The 16475-nt window shown below is 43.1% G+C and overlaps 1 protein-coding gene across 1 annotated transcript in view; it reads right to left on the bottom strand.

Moving 5' to 3' along the window:
- Positions 1–14400, bottom strand: part of RAP1A (RAP1A, member of RAS oncogene family) — an 85075-nt gene extending 70675 nt beyond the window's left edge. The window contains exon 1 of the mRNA XM_073615741.1: positions 14192–14400. The gene's annotated coding sequence lies outside the window, so the exon portion shown is untranslated. The remainder of the gene's footprint in view (positions 1–14191) is intronic.
- Positions 14401–16475: the final 2075 nt, after the last annotated feature.

Here is a 16475-nt window from a genome sequence, read left to right on the forward strand (position 1 = left end):
CTGCTTTGGAATGGTATTCCTGCCTGCTAAAACCACAGGTGAGCTTTTTTTTTTTTTACCTTTTGCTCAGCAGAATGTATTTTGGGGTGTAATTCTTGGTGTGTACATGCTATGTGTTAGCAGCCTGGAGATGCTACTTGCATGTTGGGCCTCTAAGTGGTAGTGGAAAAGTCTCACACATGGGGTATCGCCATACTCAGGACGAGTAGCAGAATGTATTTTGGGGTGTCATTTTGGCTATGTACATGCTATGTGTAAGAAAGATCTTCTAAATTGACAACTTTGTGAGAAAAAAAAAGGTTTTCATTTTCTTTCCACATTTTCCAAAAACTTGTGGAAAGAAATGACATGTTCAACAGACTCATTATGCCTCATAGAATATACATTGGGTTGTTTTCTTTCCAAAATGGGTTCATTTTGTGGGTAATTCCATTGTCCTGGTGCTCCAGGGCCTTCAAAAATGTAATAGGTACTCAGGAAATGAAATGTGTAATTTATGCCTTTAGAACGCCTGATGGTGCTAAATGGATGTTGGGCCTCTGTATGTGGCCAGGCTGTGGAAAAGTCTCACACATGGGGTACCGCCATACTTAGGACAAATAGCAGAATGTATTTTGGGGTGTAATTGCAATTATGCCTGACCGTGTGTGAGAAATAACTTGTAAATATGACAATTTAGTGAAGAAAAAAAAAATATATATATATATATATATATATATTTTAATTTACCAAAGCATTGTGGGGAAAAAAATTTCAACTTCAAAAAATTCACTTTGCCTCTTACTAAATACCTCAGACTGTCTTCTTTCCAAAAAGGGGTCATTTGGGGGGTTATTGTACTGTCCTGACATTTTAGCTCCTCAAGAAATGAGATCAGTGCATTAGGATTGATACATTTTCAATAATGCATAGCATGGCTTGTAGATTCTATAACTTTCACACAAACCAATGATCATACAATTATCAGGATTTTTTTTTTTACCAAAGACATGTGGTAGCATACATTTTTGCCTAAATTTTCCAAAAATGTAATATTTTTGGTTTCTTTTTGTTATACCTGAAAGGTTCCACATGTACTGTCACTTTAAGGCTGGCTCCACCCAGGAGTGATGACAAGGGTCAAGGGGTATAGTAGCCATTATAGAGCACATGTAAGGAAGCATATAAGATGTACCTGTCCTGAGATGCATGCTGCAGTGTACAGTGTGTACTGAAATAAACATCCATTGTTCCAGAGTCTTGGGTCTCTCACAACACAGAGGATATAACACTTTTAAAAGAGAAAGTAGAAAATTTGGGGGTTTTTTTTCAAAATATTCACTCTTTTTTCGCTTATATCACAAAAAATAAAAAATGGTGAATAAATACCACCTAAAGAAAGCTCTATTTGTGTGAACAAAATGATCAAAATTTCATTTGGGTACAGTGTAGTATGACTGAGTAATTGTCATTCAAAGTGAGAGAGCACTAAAAGCTGAAAATTGGTCTGGGAAGGAAGGGGGGGGGGAAGTGCCCAGTATTGAGGTGGTTAACCAATGAGTCGTCAGCTACAGTGGGCTGTAAAAAAAAAAAAAAAAAAAAAAAAACAGCAAAGAAACAGTCCATCTTCAGTCATTTTATCATCTTTTCATCTATTAAATCTTCTGCCCTTGTTGTTTTAACTTTGGATAGTAAAACATTTTTTTCTGCCAGTAAATACCTTATACAGCACACTTCCTGTTTCTTGTCTAGAAAAATGCCTAGGCTTATGACATCATGCACAGCTTTCTTTCTCTCTCACTCTGGTGAGAGGAAGGAAGGAGGGATGAGTCATAAGAGGGCCAATCAGAGCTGCAGAGCTGGAGATGTGTGTCTGTGTAAATCCAGGAAGTGAAAAGGCAGCAGCTTCAGCTGCCCACAGTTAAAATGATTGCAGCCAGACTCAGTGGAGGGAGATTTCTGCACCATATTTGGCAAGTACAGAATCACAGTATATATATAAAATAATATGCAAAATGGTTGGAGGGAAGCTTCATAGTCGCAAAGATGTTTTTATTACAAATTATCTGAGCAGACTGCAGTTCCTCTTTAAAGCGGAAGTTTACCCAAAAGGGGAAGTTCCGCTTGTCGTCCTCCTTTACATTTGGGGGGGGGGGGGGCAGGCATCTGATTTTGACAGGTACCCGTGCCCCCACTTTCAGTCAGATTGTCGTGGTGATTCAAGTTAAAAAGTGGGACCAATCACAAAGAGCAGCACGGCTCACGCATGCGCAGTTGGAAACAGGCTGTGAAGCCTGTACTACGATCATTGTAGACTGTGAGCCGAGACCCTCTGTCAGGCCCTCTGCTGATCACATGCACACTCCCAAGAAAAAAAAAAAAAAAAACCTCTCTAGCAATACACACCAAACTGAGCATGTGCAGCCTGACTCCGGACATGTTTTGGAGACAATGCAAGAAGAGAATCATCTGTGCATACAGGATCAAATAGCCTTTTTTTACACAATGCAGAGGATTATCCCTTAGGTTCCACAGTGAGCATAACCAGCATGCTTTACTGCATATACAGACTGATTTTACTGTTGTGGGTTTAGTAACACATTAAAGTGGTTGTAAACGCTCAAAAAAATAAAAAAACCCGCAAGACAAAGGCATAATGAGCTAGTATGCATTGCTAGCTCATACTAGCTCATTATGAAATACTTACCTCAGAGATGGAAGCTGCTGCAGCGGTACACTGCTGTGACCGGCGACATGTCTCCCCAAGTTATTTCCGGGTTCGCGGGCTCCGGTGTTGTGACTGGCCGGAGCCATGATGACGTCATGCGCGCGGGAGCCACTGGTCATGGCACAGCTACTGAACAGCACGAGCGAGCCATTTCTTCAGTGCGCATGTGACGATGACGTCAGGACATAAGGATACAGTAAATATGTCCAAAACAGTGCAACTTTAGGAGATATTCACGGTACCTTATTATAGGCTTACCTATAGGTAAAAGTGGTAGTACAGGGTTTACAACCATTTTAAGTAAGGGCAGAAGATTTATGTAGAATTTACTTCCAGGAATACATCTGTCCTTCGCTCAGGCATTAAAGCAGGATGGAGTGCTTAGCTGTGAAAGCCACTGCCCCCCCCTCCTCCCCTCTAGATGAAAGAAAATGTCCATGAATGACATAAATTTTGGCCTAGGTCAGAAACCAGGAAGCAACTGAAGAAATGTTAAAAAAAAAAAAAAAAAAACTAGCAAATATAGTAAACCTTACTATCTAGGATTAATCCCTATTAAAAAGTAAGCTCTCAGGTGCAGAGCCATCCCTAACCCTCATGTATTGAATTGTATTATTGCGGTACTGTCTCCCTTTGTATTGTAAAGAACTGTGCATATAAATCCTGTATAACAATAAAGAAAATGTTGATTGAGAGGGTTTAGTCCTGCTTTAGTCCTGCAAGCTTATAGAAAGTCTGTCCAAATTATCTTCTGCAGTGCTTTGTTGTGAGGCATGTTCTATGAATTTCCCACACAATTTTCAATTGGCCTTCTCGCCAATGCCTTATACTACTATACTGGAGGGCATTTATCAAGCAAACTAGCAACACAGATGCAAATCACACTGCCTCTCACTCAGCAAAGTCTATATGAAAGGTATTCGTCAGAGATGGGCAACCCCGGCTCTCCTACTGTACTGAAACTACAAATCCCATCACGCCTATGCCTCTGGGAGTTATGTCAGTGGCTGTCAGAGTATGCCTCGTGGGACTTGTGGTTTCACAACAGCTCTTGTGCCAAGGTTGCCCATTCCTGGTCTACAGTGTATTTGCCACCTATGCGTCTGAACCCCTGGGCAGCCAGCTGTGACAGATTACTGAAAATGATACAGATTTTCATTCTAAACAGAAATGATTGAGAAGAGGCCAGGGTGCAGGTATCATTCTGTCGCACTACATGCAACTTTAGAGCAGCTAAAGGAGGAATTAATGACTTAAGTTGTAACCTTATAATAGATCTATGGCTCCTGTTTAGTACGGTCTTGCTGTGCGACAGAATTATTAAATGTCCCTCATTGTGGGCTGTCTGCATTCTTTTCACACTGAAAACATTTTTAGGCAATTTTCCCACAATTGTATTTTTGCACTTTTTAGGCTTTAACATTTTTGTTTTAGCCAATGGAAAACTAGTTTGGTTCATTATGCAGGTTACAATTTGACCTTTTAATCAACTTTAATGGTTGGTAGATATTAAACTTGTGTAGTGAGGTTTACTAGGAGGAGGAGACAGTAAGGCGCTCCCACTGAAGTCTACTGGGGCACACAATCATGCCCCTGTACTTTTTCCGAATGTAAAGTGAAAGCATATGCTAAGAAGTGAACGGGCACAATAGAATTATATGAAAATCTGGTGATGAATGTTAACCGCTTCCCGCCCGCCGTACGCCAAATGACATCCTCGGCTTTGAGCGGGGTTATCTGAGTGATGCCTGTAGCCACAGGCATCATTCAGATATCTTTTAGAGCTGGTGAATCTGTGCACCATAAGAACAATCATAGCGGCTGTTCCACCGCTTGATCGTTCTTATGGGAGGCAAGAGGGGATGCCCCCCCCCCTCCCGCCGGTGCTTCTACCGACTCACCGATACGATCGGTGAGTCGGACACAGGATCCTCCAGCCCCGTATGTTGAGCATAGAGATTTAGTCCGCCAGAGTCTCTATGATCGTTCGGAGGCCGAGCGCGATGTTATGTCACGCCAGGCCTCTGTATTCAAAAAAACGGCGCCGCTTCGGCTGGGAAGCAGTGATCTTTTTTTTTTTATATTTCAGGTTTCCTAGCCTAGAGGTGAGATGTGGGGTCTTATTGACCCCATAGCTCACTGTAAAGTGCACCTGTCATGCCATATTCCTATTACAAGGGATGTTTACATTCCCTGTAATAGAAATAAAAGTGATAAAAAAAAACAATTTGGGGGAAAAAAATGTCAAGCTAAAATAAAGTAAAATTAACAATAGAAAAAATTTATTTTTAAAGCGCCCTTGTCCCCGTGAGCTTGCATGCAGAAGCGAACGCATACGTAAGACCCGCCCACATATGAAAACGGTGTTCAAACCACACATGTGAGGTATCACCGCAAACGTTCGAGCGAGAGCAATAATTTTGGTCCTAGATCTCCTCTGTAACTCAAAACATGTAACCAGTAAAAAATTTTAAAGCGTCGCCTAAGGGGATTTTTAAGTAGCGAAGTTTGGCGCCATTCCACAAGTGTGTGCAATTTTGAAGCGTGACATGTTAGGTATCTATTTACTCGGCGTAACTTCATCTTTCACATTATGCAAAAACATTGGGATAACTTTACTGTTTTGTTTTTTTTTAAAGCACAAAACTGTTTTTTTTTTCCAAAAAAAATACATTCGAAAAATTGCTGCGCAAATACCGTGCAAGATAAAAAGTTGCAATGACCGCCATTGTATTCTCTAGGGTCTTTGCTATAAAAACATATATAATGTTTGGGGGTTCTATGTAATCTAGCAAAAAAATTATGATTTTTACATGTAGGAGAGAAATGTCAGAATTGGCCTGGTAGGCAAGTGGTTAAAGAGCTGTCAGAAATGCTCTTCAAATTACTCAGGTGTGAATAGGGGCTAAAAAGGTTTGCAAAATGCATGAAATGTGCACACATTTTCCCACGTGCTTTCAGTCCTGGTTCACACTGATGAGATGCAGAAAACGCACAAGATTTGTTGTGTTTCCCCTGCTTAGCAATCACACGGTGTCCATGGGATCTGCTGCGGGTGTCAATGTTAGATTAACAACCCCCCCGAAACAGATTACAAAGCGCAGGGCGATTGTCAGAATCGCATCACATGGGTGTGACCATCGATGCAATGCAATTCAGGTGCAGGGAAAAAAAAGGGTCCTGCACCATTTTGGTGCAGATGCAATGCAATTTGAGCCATACAAAATGTATAGCCCAAATTGCACTGCACAGACCTTGCATGTGGTGCCATTCCTGTGCAAATCACATGCAGTGTTCCACATGCACCAGTTTATTAATAGCGGAAAAGTGCAATAGGAAACAAAATCACATACAAAGCATGTGTAAATAGTACAACAAACACATAAAAACATATGAGAAAAGTGTTAAAACAGGTTTGCATGCATGTGTAGTTTTTTGTGGTGCAAATTATCTCAAAACACTGTCCTAACTTTAAGTCTGCAGTTTAACCCCAACTCTAAGTTAAATTTATTTTGTTTTTTATTTTAGAAGTGTTTCACAGCCTGCAATACACACCTTACGGATTCCCTTAAGTACCTCTTCTCTGCCACAAGATGTCCTCATTCATCACTCAAGACTATGGAGATCCCTTGAGTGTAGGGCCTCATGGGTCTGCCAGGTGGGTGTTAACAGAGGGCACTGGATTCACAGCATCTCATCAACTGCTGTCTCCATCACTGAGGACCATTCCCCCAGCACTGAGAAGACGCAAAGAGAAAGAGGACAATGAAGCATCGTGTGCCTGAAGCCTTCCCTTTTTTTCGTCCTAGTGACAATAGTCATATGGACACATAAATATTAATTTATAAAGTCATGGGTTGACACATACCAGACATTTGTAAAGCACAGTGATGTTCTTTGCACCAGTGTAGTGCTATTAACTTAATGGAATGTGTGCTAAAAATAAAAAAAAAAGTCACATGACCAGAACTCGGTGAAGCACCAAAGACTCTATACCACACACCACATTTTATGTTAACCTTAGGATTCCCTGCCCATCATAATGTCAGAACATTTACTTCTAAACCATTTAAGAACATTTGCACTCCCAGACATAAAAAAAGCCATTTTCAGAACAGGCCAAACAAATTCTTTACAACTTCACAAACCAAGAGAGAGGTTAAAGTTTCTAGAAAATGAGGTTATGAGGATATGAGAAGTTTTTTTTGCTTGTCTTTTAAACAGATCATGTAAATCACAATTTGTGTAAAATTCAGAGATGTACGAGTGTGTGCATCTCTGTCTGGCTTGACAATGGCATTTTCCAGAATAAGTACATATAGATTCAACCTGAGCACTTGAGCCACAAAGCGATGCCGCAGCCAATAGGGTTGGAAGCAGGTGGTAAAAAATACATTAAAAAATAAAATATTGCCAACTACAGAACACATAATTATTGATAATCTTGGTAATAACAACAGATTCCTGCTACAAGGGAACTCGGAAACTTTTTTTTGCATTTCATAGAGTGGAACTGTCAGAAACTTAGTCAAGCTTCTGATATCGGGTTCCTGTTTGCGAGATTACCCTCGACTTCCTGGCCATGATTTATACTTGATGTACAGGGGTGGATTTACGAAAACTGTGTATGGTAGCCAATCAGCTTCTAACTTCAGCTAGTTCAATTAAGATTTGACAAAAAAAATCCTGGAAGCCAATTGGTTTCAATGTAGAGCTGCACCAGATTTTTCACTCTCCAGTTTTAATAAATGAACTAGGGTTGCACCGATACTACTTTAAGACCAAGTACAAGTACCGATAAATTATTTTCAAGTACTTGCCGATACCGATTACCAATCATTTTTTAAATATTATGCAACAGTGGCACATGTGACAGTAGTTCATTTTTATTGTATTTTTTTTTTTTTTACATTATTTTTATTTATTTTTTTTACAATCCTCCTCTACATTCATAAACTGAAACATCGTAAACACAAGTTACAATGTTTTAGTTATGAATAGACAGAGTCAGTGAGTCTGTCCATTCAAAAAAGGAAGGAGTCTGTAAATGACAGATTTATCAGCTCCTTCCTCCACTCGCCATCCTGAAAGATCTGGGACAGGAGGACAGAGGGGGAACGGAAGAGCCCACGGAGGGTCAGGGAGGATGCAGGGGGACACGGAGAGCACAGAGCAGGGACAGCCAGGGGTGATTGGTGTGGCGGTGGGGGCAGTTACAAGCACCGATCTCCCTGACAGCCGCGGGAGGGAGAGGAGGAGAAGCGGCTGTCAGAAAACTATACAGGGAGATCGGTGCGGCGGTGGGGGCAGTTGCAAGTACCAATCATCCCTGAGGCTACCCAAGTATCAGGTCAAGCATCAGAGCATTTGCACGCGTACAAGTACTCGTGCAAATGCTATGTATTGGCACTAACCCTAAAATTAACCCTAATGTCACAGGAGGGTGAACCTCCACAAAGGAGGGGCACAGAAATCAATAAAACAGATGTTCTACCGTTTCAAAACAATATTAAAAAAAAAAAAAAGACCAATGTTAAAATCATGTGACAGCTCCTTCCCTAGCAATTCAATGGACAGACAAACACAAGCATCTACATATCTACTATTTAAACCTGGGCAGGTAAAAAAACAGCCAAACAAGCGGAAAATTGTACACACGGGTTTTAGAATGATAATAAATGCTTAGAGTTCACATTACAAGAATACATTACAATGTTACCTCATACAGGCACATCAAATATATGTATTGAAATTACAAGCATGACACTAAATTGACACATTCCTTATAAAACTATTACACAAACAGCAACTACAAGTTACTGAAATAGGCAGCAGGGTCTAACAAAACTAAACAAAACCTTGAGCTGAAGGACATAATTAAACCCTGATGACACACCACCAAAAAGCTGAAGAGGTGTGAATGGAAAATATGTGGATGGTAGAACAAAAAAAGCTGAGTTCGACTTACTGGTAACTCCTTTTCTGAGAGTCTTCCTGGACAGCCCTAGGGCTCCTCCTACCGGGACAGGAAACAAGGCGTCTGTTTTTCTAAAGGTCTTGGTGATCCCAAGGTAGATGAGAAGAATATCTCTCGCGTCTAAAAAACAATTTTCTTTCTTGGTCGCTCTTTGGAGAACTACAAAAGGTTGACAGTACAATGTCCTAGGATCTGTGGAATGTACTGGCCACTTTAGGCAGAAATCCTGGATCACTCTTCAAAACAACCCGATCCTCAAAAATTGCGAGAAATGGCTCCCTCACTGATAGGGCCTGTACCTCACTTACCCTACGAGCTGAGGTAATTGCCACAAGAAAAATAGTTTTTAAGGTAAGTAACTTAACTGAAATATCCTCTAGTTGTTCAAAATGGAATTCTACTAGAGTTTGAAGCACCAGGGACAGGTTCCAGGTTGGACAACTTCTAACCACTACTGGCCTGGACATAGAAATTGATTTGAAGAAAATCTAGCTATAGCGGGATTTTCCAAGAGAAAATTGGAGAAAAACACTGATAGCTGCCACCTGTACCTTTAAGGTACTAACTGAAAGCCAAAACGCCACAAGAGCCATGCTCATGAGACCTAGAGGAACCAGTTCCAGGGAACATGTTACCACCCCAGTCCGGAGGAAATACTAATACTGACATGGGGCCTGAAGGACTGCCCTTTCATCTGGTGGGGGTTAACGTGTTTCCTGTCCTGGTAAGAGAAGCCCTAGGTCTCATGGGCTGTCCTGGAAGACGCTTAGAGAAAGTGTAGTTCTTAACCGCTTCAGCCCCAGAAGATTTTACCCCCTTCCTGACCAGAGCACTTTTTGCAATTCGGCCCTGCGTCGCTTTAACTGCTCCCAAACAAAATTGACGTCCTTTTTTCCCACAAATAGAGATTTCTTTTGGTGGTATTTGATCACCTCTGCAATTTTTGATTTTTTGCGCTATAAACAAAATAAGAGCGACAATTTGAAAAAAAAACGCATTATTTTTTACATTTTGCTATAATAAATATCCCCCAAAAATATATAAAAAAAAAAAATTTTCCCTTTAGTTTAGGCCGATCCGTATTTTCTACATATTTTTAATTATAAAAAAAAAAAAAAAAAAAAAATCGCAATAAGCGTTTATTGATTGGTTTGCGCAAAAGTTATAGCGTTTACAAAATAGGGGATAGTTTTATGGTATTTTTATTAATTTTTTTTTATTATTAGTAATGGCGGCTATCAGCGATTTTTATCGTGACTACGACATTATGGCGGACACATCGGACATTTTTGACACATTTTTGGGACCGTTGTCACTTATCACTTGTCACTAGGGGGCGGGGAGGGGTTAAGTCAGTACTAGGGAGTGTTTCTAACTGTAGGGGGGATGGGCTAGCTGTGACACGTCACTGATCCGTGCTCCTGATTACAGGGAGCAGAGATCAGTGACACTGTCACTGGGGAGATGCTGTTTACATCAGCATCTCCCTGTTCGCCCTCTCCGTGAGGCGATCGCGGGTATGCCCGCGGCGATCGAGTCTGCGCGACACGACTCACGGAGCTCTCGGCCGGCACGCGCACCTGATGGCACGGCGGCAAATTCAAAGGGACGTACCTGTACGCCCATTTTGCCAGCCATTCTGCCAACGTACATCAGCGTGCGCCAGTCGGGAAGTGGTTAAAGAGATTCTGTCACCACATCCTGCTCTATTAAACCGGGGGAAGGCAACCTCTGCATTTCAGCCGCTGTGAAGCTACAGGTATTGAGTTATTGCAAGACTGACAGCCACAGGCTTGACTCCAAGAGACATGACGGGATTTTTAGTTTCACCACAGCTGGAATGCCAAGGTTACCTACCTCTGCACTAAACACAGGCAATCTGTAGCATGCTCACACTCTCTGCTGCAGAATTTCAGCCACTTAAGCAGAGATATCAGCACCACTAGTTTGACAGATGTGCTACATTTCCAGAAGTCTCAAATGTCCAGGCTGAAAGAAGCCGCACCCCTACATCATCACAATGTTTCTATAGCGAGGACAACATTCTCCTAAAATCGGCTGTATGCTGCATAGTAAAACACTGACAGCAGCGGCTTTCACTGCCTATGTTAGAAGATTGTACTTGCAGCTGAAATGTTATGCAGTAAGGGGGAGGCTGTGGGTGGCCCAGAAGCCAGGCCCCATTTTCACACCTGAGTGTTCAGAAGCTTCACAGCTTTGTTTGACACTAGGTTTTCCATTATATTTAGGGTGCCCATTCACATCTGAGGGTAACACGGTTTGAAAATTTAAGTACCTTGGTCATGATTTAGGCCTAACCAGACTTCAATAAGAATATCTTAAAAAAATAAAAAATAAAAAAGTAGTCTGAAACTTGCAAAAACTCTTACAATTGCAACAAAAAGAGAAACCAAAAAACATCATCAGACACTCAGCTCAACTGTGAGCGTGGCCCGAGACTCTGATACACCCAAACAGGGATAAGCCATTCCTGGTCCAATGAACTGCTGGCAGGGGGATTTCCACTAATGATACAAATGAGTGGAGATGCCGATTACATCAATGACCCTAGGTCACTGATGTGATGTCACAAATATCCCAGCCCATGTGTGTGCATAGTTGCAGGGCATGTCCCAGCTGCAGCTCATTGGCCCAGGAATAGTCACTTCCGGGTTTGCACCCGAAACAGGTTTTGCACAAATGCAAGCTCATCCCTATTTGCAAACTACTCTATTTTTATGCAAGAAAAACTGCTGTAAGTACATGCACTACAAACTGCCCGAGTGTTTTTACTTGGTAGAGGACATGGTGACAACATCTCTCTAACTAATTCACACTGCCTCCCAGCAGCCTTCCAATAGGAACAAAACCCATTGATTAAACTGCTTCCAAAAACAGTTAGACCCCATACACACTATCAGATTTTCTGCAGATTTTTGTACCAAAACCATATAATACGAGGTCAAACCTTAAGAGTTCTAATTTGTATGCAATCAGGCAGGCCCTTGCACTACATGGTTTTGGTAAATAAAAGACAAAAATCTGCAGAAAATCTATTAGTGTGTATGGGGTCTTACATTCAAGGCATTCTGTGCATAACTGTCACAGTTGCTTGTGCTGTCAACCGAACCGCCAAGCCATCAAATGGCTAGTGTCATAACTGATCACATGTGTAACACCATGGCAACTGCAGATCAAACATCAACCTAAGATGGCAGATTCCTTGACTGTAAAGATTAAGAGGGCCTGGCTCCGCTTTTAAAGCGGAGTTCCACCTATTTAAAAGTCAGCAGCTACAAAAAGTGTAACTGCTGACTTTTAATAAACAGACACTCACCTGTCCCATGGTCCAGCGAAGCGGGCGCACAAAGCCTTCCTCCTCTCTGCGGTGCCCGGCTGTGGCTTCACAGCCGGGCACGCACTGCACATGGCCGGGCAATCTTCTGGGACCTGTGACGTGTCCCAGAAGATTGCAAGGAGGGAGGGTAGAGAGGTGAACTTCCTTCTGCGCCAGGGGAGGAAGTGGGAGCTGGGTGCTTCTAAAAACTGGGTACCCGCTCCCCCCCCCAAAAAAAAAAAAAAAAAAAAATGACACGTCAAATGTGGCATGTCAGGGGGGTCATCAGTACTTAAAGCGGTAGTTCCATTTTTGGGTGAAACTCCGCTTTAAGTGGAAATAAAGGCATTTTATAAAAACTTGCGAGCAGGCAGGCAATTTATTGCGAGAGACATGCAATGTTTCTTCTACAATAAAATGCCTCTACCTGAATACTTGTAGCCTTTTGCGGCATGTAAACTGAACTGTGTCTTTGTGTGCCTCAATGAATGACTCCTGCGCATGAACAGGAGTTAGGTCATCCTGTGCCAGCCAATGAAGACCAGCTCACAGGGAGAAGTTGCCAAGGAGGGACCTCTTGCGGCCCTGATACTGTTAGAGAGAAGGCAAGTATAGCGCTTTTAGTTCCGCCTTAATGCCCGGGATATGGCACAGCTTCTCTATCACGTGACCACTTTGATTGGCTTTCACACGGATAATATGATCGGGCGCTCATCCTGCTGGCTTCCAATCAGAAGCTGCGACCATGGACTGTCGGTAACAGCCCGTACAGTAAGCACACCACCTCAGACCGTCGTGAACGCAAACATGCAACGGCTGGCCATTAAAGTGTAAGTTCACCTTTACAGAAAATCTGTAAGATGACATTACACTGGACTGCCCCCCCCCCGGTTCCATTGTCCCATGATCCTGCTCTGGCAGGAACTGGAATGCCACTTCACCAGTCCATAAATTAGAAGTTCCTGTGGCTTAATCTCCTTTCCATACCTCTTGGTGTGTATGCAACTCTAGGCAAAAAAAAAAATGTTCCCATGCAGTGAGGCTGTGACCGCCATGCACAGGTCAACTGCTTGTTTTTGTCTAGCGGATTAAGATATACTTACCTAATCCTCCGATTCCCCCCCCCACACACAAAAGACCAGTCCCTGCGGCTCCTGCCCATCACGGTCTAGTCCAATGGACTATTCCTGACGTCACCACGCCCACAAACCTGCTCTGGAAGTGAGGACATCAGGACAAGTCCACCGCTGGATTGTGGGGAGCTCCGTTTACCGCTGGAGAGAAGAATCGGGTGTGGCTAAGCTTTCTCCAATCCCCTAGACCAGAGACTGCAAACCCCGGACCGGTCCGTGACTTGTTAGGGGCCGAGCGGCACTGACGGCAAGCAAGCTCGATCTGTATTGGTGGTCGCTCGCATTGCAGCCTGGGCTCCGCCTCTTGTGTGGTCGGCGGCAGGGCCCTGCAGGGAGTGAAGCTCCGCCCCCTGTCAGTTACAGCTCCTTCTTCTGACATCCCAGGACACAACAAACAGGTCCCCCCTTCTACCACGTGTAGAGATCGATGCAGTGATCCACTCAGCGGTAGCCCCTGTGCAGTCAAACCTCTTTGCTAACGATCTGTAAATACAAATCATTAGCAGAGGTTTGCCTTTACAGCGATTCCTATTAAAACCCAATGAGTGAGCGGATCACCGCCCAAGACAGAAACGAGCATGGGAAAACTTTTTGTGCTCGGAGTTGGGCTTTATACCCCACTAACCCTGATGTTTTACAGTCTGGAAGTAGTGGAATCTTCACATAGCTGTAGTAGCTAGTTCCATAAGAAGCTTTTCTAGATTAAAGGAAGCTTCATTAGAAAACTTGATTTGACATAATGAGTGGCCCACCCAGCTAAGCCTGGCAGTTCTCAGACATAAACAAGTTTCAGACCTAATGAGAAGTACAGCAGAACTTTTTCAGAGCTGTAATCACACAGCCTAGATTGTCAGCTCTGTGGGCACGGCACACACAGTCTCTGACAAGGAAGACAGAAGTCAGGGAGAGTCCCTGTGACCGCCTGGAGGAAGTCCCTTCCGCCCTCTCCATCCAAACCAGAGCTGGCAGCCTCTTTCCTACGGGCCGCATCCCCGGCCTTTCCTGCTCACTAAACCTCCCCCCTCCCCGTCACTTACCGCCAGTCTTTAGTTCCAAAGGCCGCCACCTGGAGCCGGATCCCCCGGCAAAGCCAAACTCTACTAGACGGACCACAGTCCCCTTCGTCTCCCGGCCGGCCAGTCACAGACAACTACCGCTACAATCACCTCACGCTGGGAACCCGCCTAGGCAGTGCGCGCCGCCGCCGACTTCCACTCACAGCGAAAAGGGGGCGGGGCTTCCCGTGTAGCGTGCGCGCGACCCCCGCAAGCCTCGGAGGGGGTGCCAATCAGAAGCGAGGATTGGTGAAAACCGTTAGAAGTGAATAGACGTCACTGGCATCTGGAGGGGAAGAGCTGATGTGCGTTCTCCTTATCTGTCTCTAGTCACAGATCGATGAGCTGGGGACTAGTTGGCGGCTGTCATTGATTTTACAGAGGAACTTCAACCCCCCTATGGGGGGGGGGGGGGGGTTCCACTCTTAAGCAGGATACACACTATACAATTTTCTTTAGATTTTTTTTTTCCTTTAGATTTACCAAAACCAGATAATATGAGGTCAAACCTGACCATTTTCAATTTGGATTCAATCAGGCAGGCACTTGCACTACATAGTTGATGGTAAAGCTAATGGAAATTGAAGAACAAAAGTTGTATAGTGTGTATCCAAATTAACCACTTCAGCCCCAGAAGGATTTACCTTCCTGACCAGGCCATTTTTTGCGATTCAGCACTGCGTCGCTTTAACTAACAATTGTGCGCTCGTGTGACGCTGTACCCAAAGTTTATGTCCTTTTTTTCCCACAAATAGAGCTTTCTTTTGGTGGTATTTGATCACCTCTGCGATTTTTATTTTTTGCGCTATTAACAAAAAAAGAGCAACAATTTTGAAAAAAGCAGTATTTTTTACTATAATAAATATCCCCCAAAAAATATAAAAAAACTAATTTCTTCAACAGTTGAGGCCAATATGTATTCTCTTACATATTTTTGGTAAAAAAAAAATTGTAATAAGCGTATATTGACTGGTTTGCGCAAAAGTTATAGCATCTACAAAATAAGAGGATAGTTTTATGGCATTTTTATTTTTTCTTACTGGTAATGGCGGTGATCAGCCCTTTTGAGCAGGACTGCGACATGGCGGTGGACAAATCGGACACTTCTGACACTTTTTTGGGACCAGTGACATTTATACAGCGATCAGAAAGAAGAAATATCCCCTGACTGGACTTTTAAGGCACTAAGATTCCATTATAAGTAGAAAGGTATACATTTTATCAATAGCGTACATACATCATAAATACAGATATTATAAGATATAATGCATATAAGCTTTCATCCAACGCGTTTCGGAGTTTTCTTACAGTGATCAGTGCGATAAAAATGCACTGATTTCTGTATAAATGACACTGGCAAGGAAGGGGTTAACACTAGTGGTGATCAAAGGGTTAAATGTGTTCCCTGGGAAGTGTTTCTAACTGTAATAAGCGTATATTGACTGGTTTGCACAAAAGTTATAGCGTCTACAAAATAGAGGATAGTGTGTGAGTACAGAGAGATCGCTGTTTCTGATCACTAGGAACAGCAGATCTCTCTCTACTCCCCTGTCAGAATAGGGATCTGTTTGTTTACATTGACGGATCCCTGTTCTGGCTCTCTGAAAAGCGATCATGGGTCGCCGGCAGACATCGCGGGCGCTGGCCATACGCATCCTGTATATATTACACGACCCGATGTACAGCTATGGCGATTCGCATAATAGAGCCAACCTTCCACAGTATAATGACAGCGGCTGGTCTGCAAGTGGTTAAGACCTCATGCACACGGGATGTTTTGCTAACTCCCCTAGACTCCTCTCCTCCTGACAGCACAGTTTTGGCAAAAAAAAAAAAACTAAACCCAGGTAGCGCATTTAGGATGCATCACACACTAGTACATTATGAAGTACCTTAGAACAAAGCCCTCCAGTGGTGCACACTGTCACTACTGAGGGGGCTCTAGCTGTATGAATGGCCGAGCTGCAATGACGTCACTCCTGCACATGCACACGGGAATCAAGACCCCGTCACAGAGCATGAGTATGTCGTCCCATCAGAGCACATGCGCCAATGGTGTCACCAGCTGCATCCCATGTGAATATTTCCTAAACAATGCAAGTTTATGAGAAATTTACTGTACCTACAAGTAAACTTTGTTATGGGCTTATCTTTAGGTACAAGTTCAAAAGTGGACTTTACTACCACTTTAACCGCTTATGGACCACCCCACACATATATACTGCGGCAGGGCGGCCCTCTTGCACGAAATCAGGTACAGGTACAT

This window comes from Aquarana catesbeiana, linkage group LG02 (genome assembly GCF_042186555.1).
Source record: "Aquarana catesbeiana isolate 2022-GZ linkage group LG02, ASM4218655v1, whole genome shotgun sequence".
Classification (NCBI taxonomy): domain Eukaryota; kingdom Metazoa; phylum Chordata; class Amphibia; order Anura; family Ranidae; genus Aquarana; species Aquarana catesbeiana.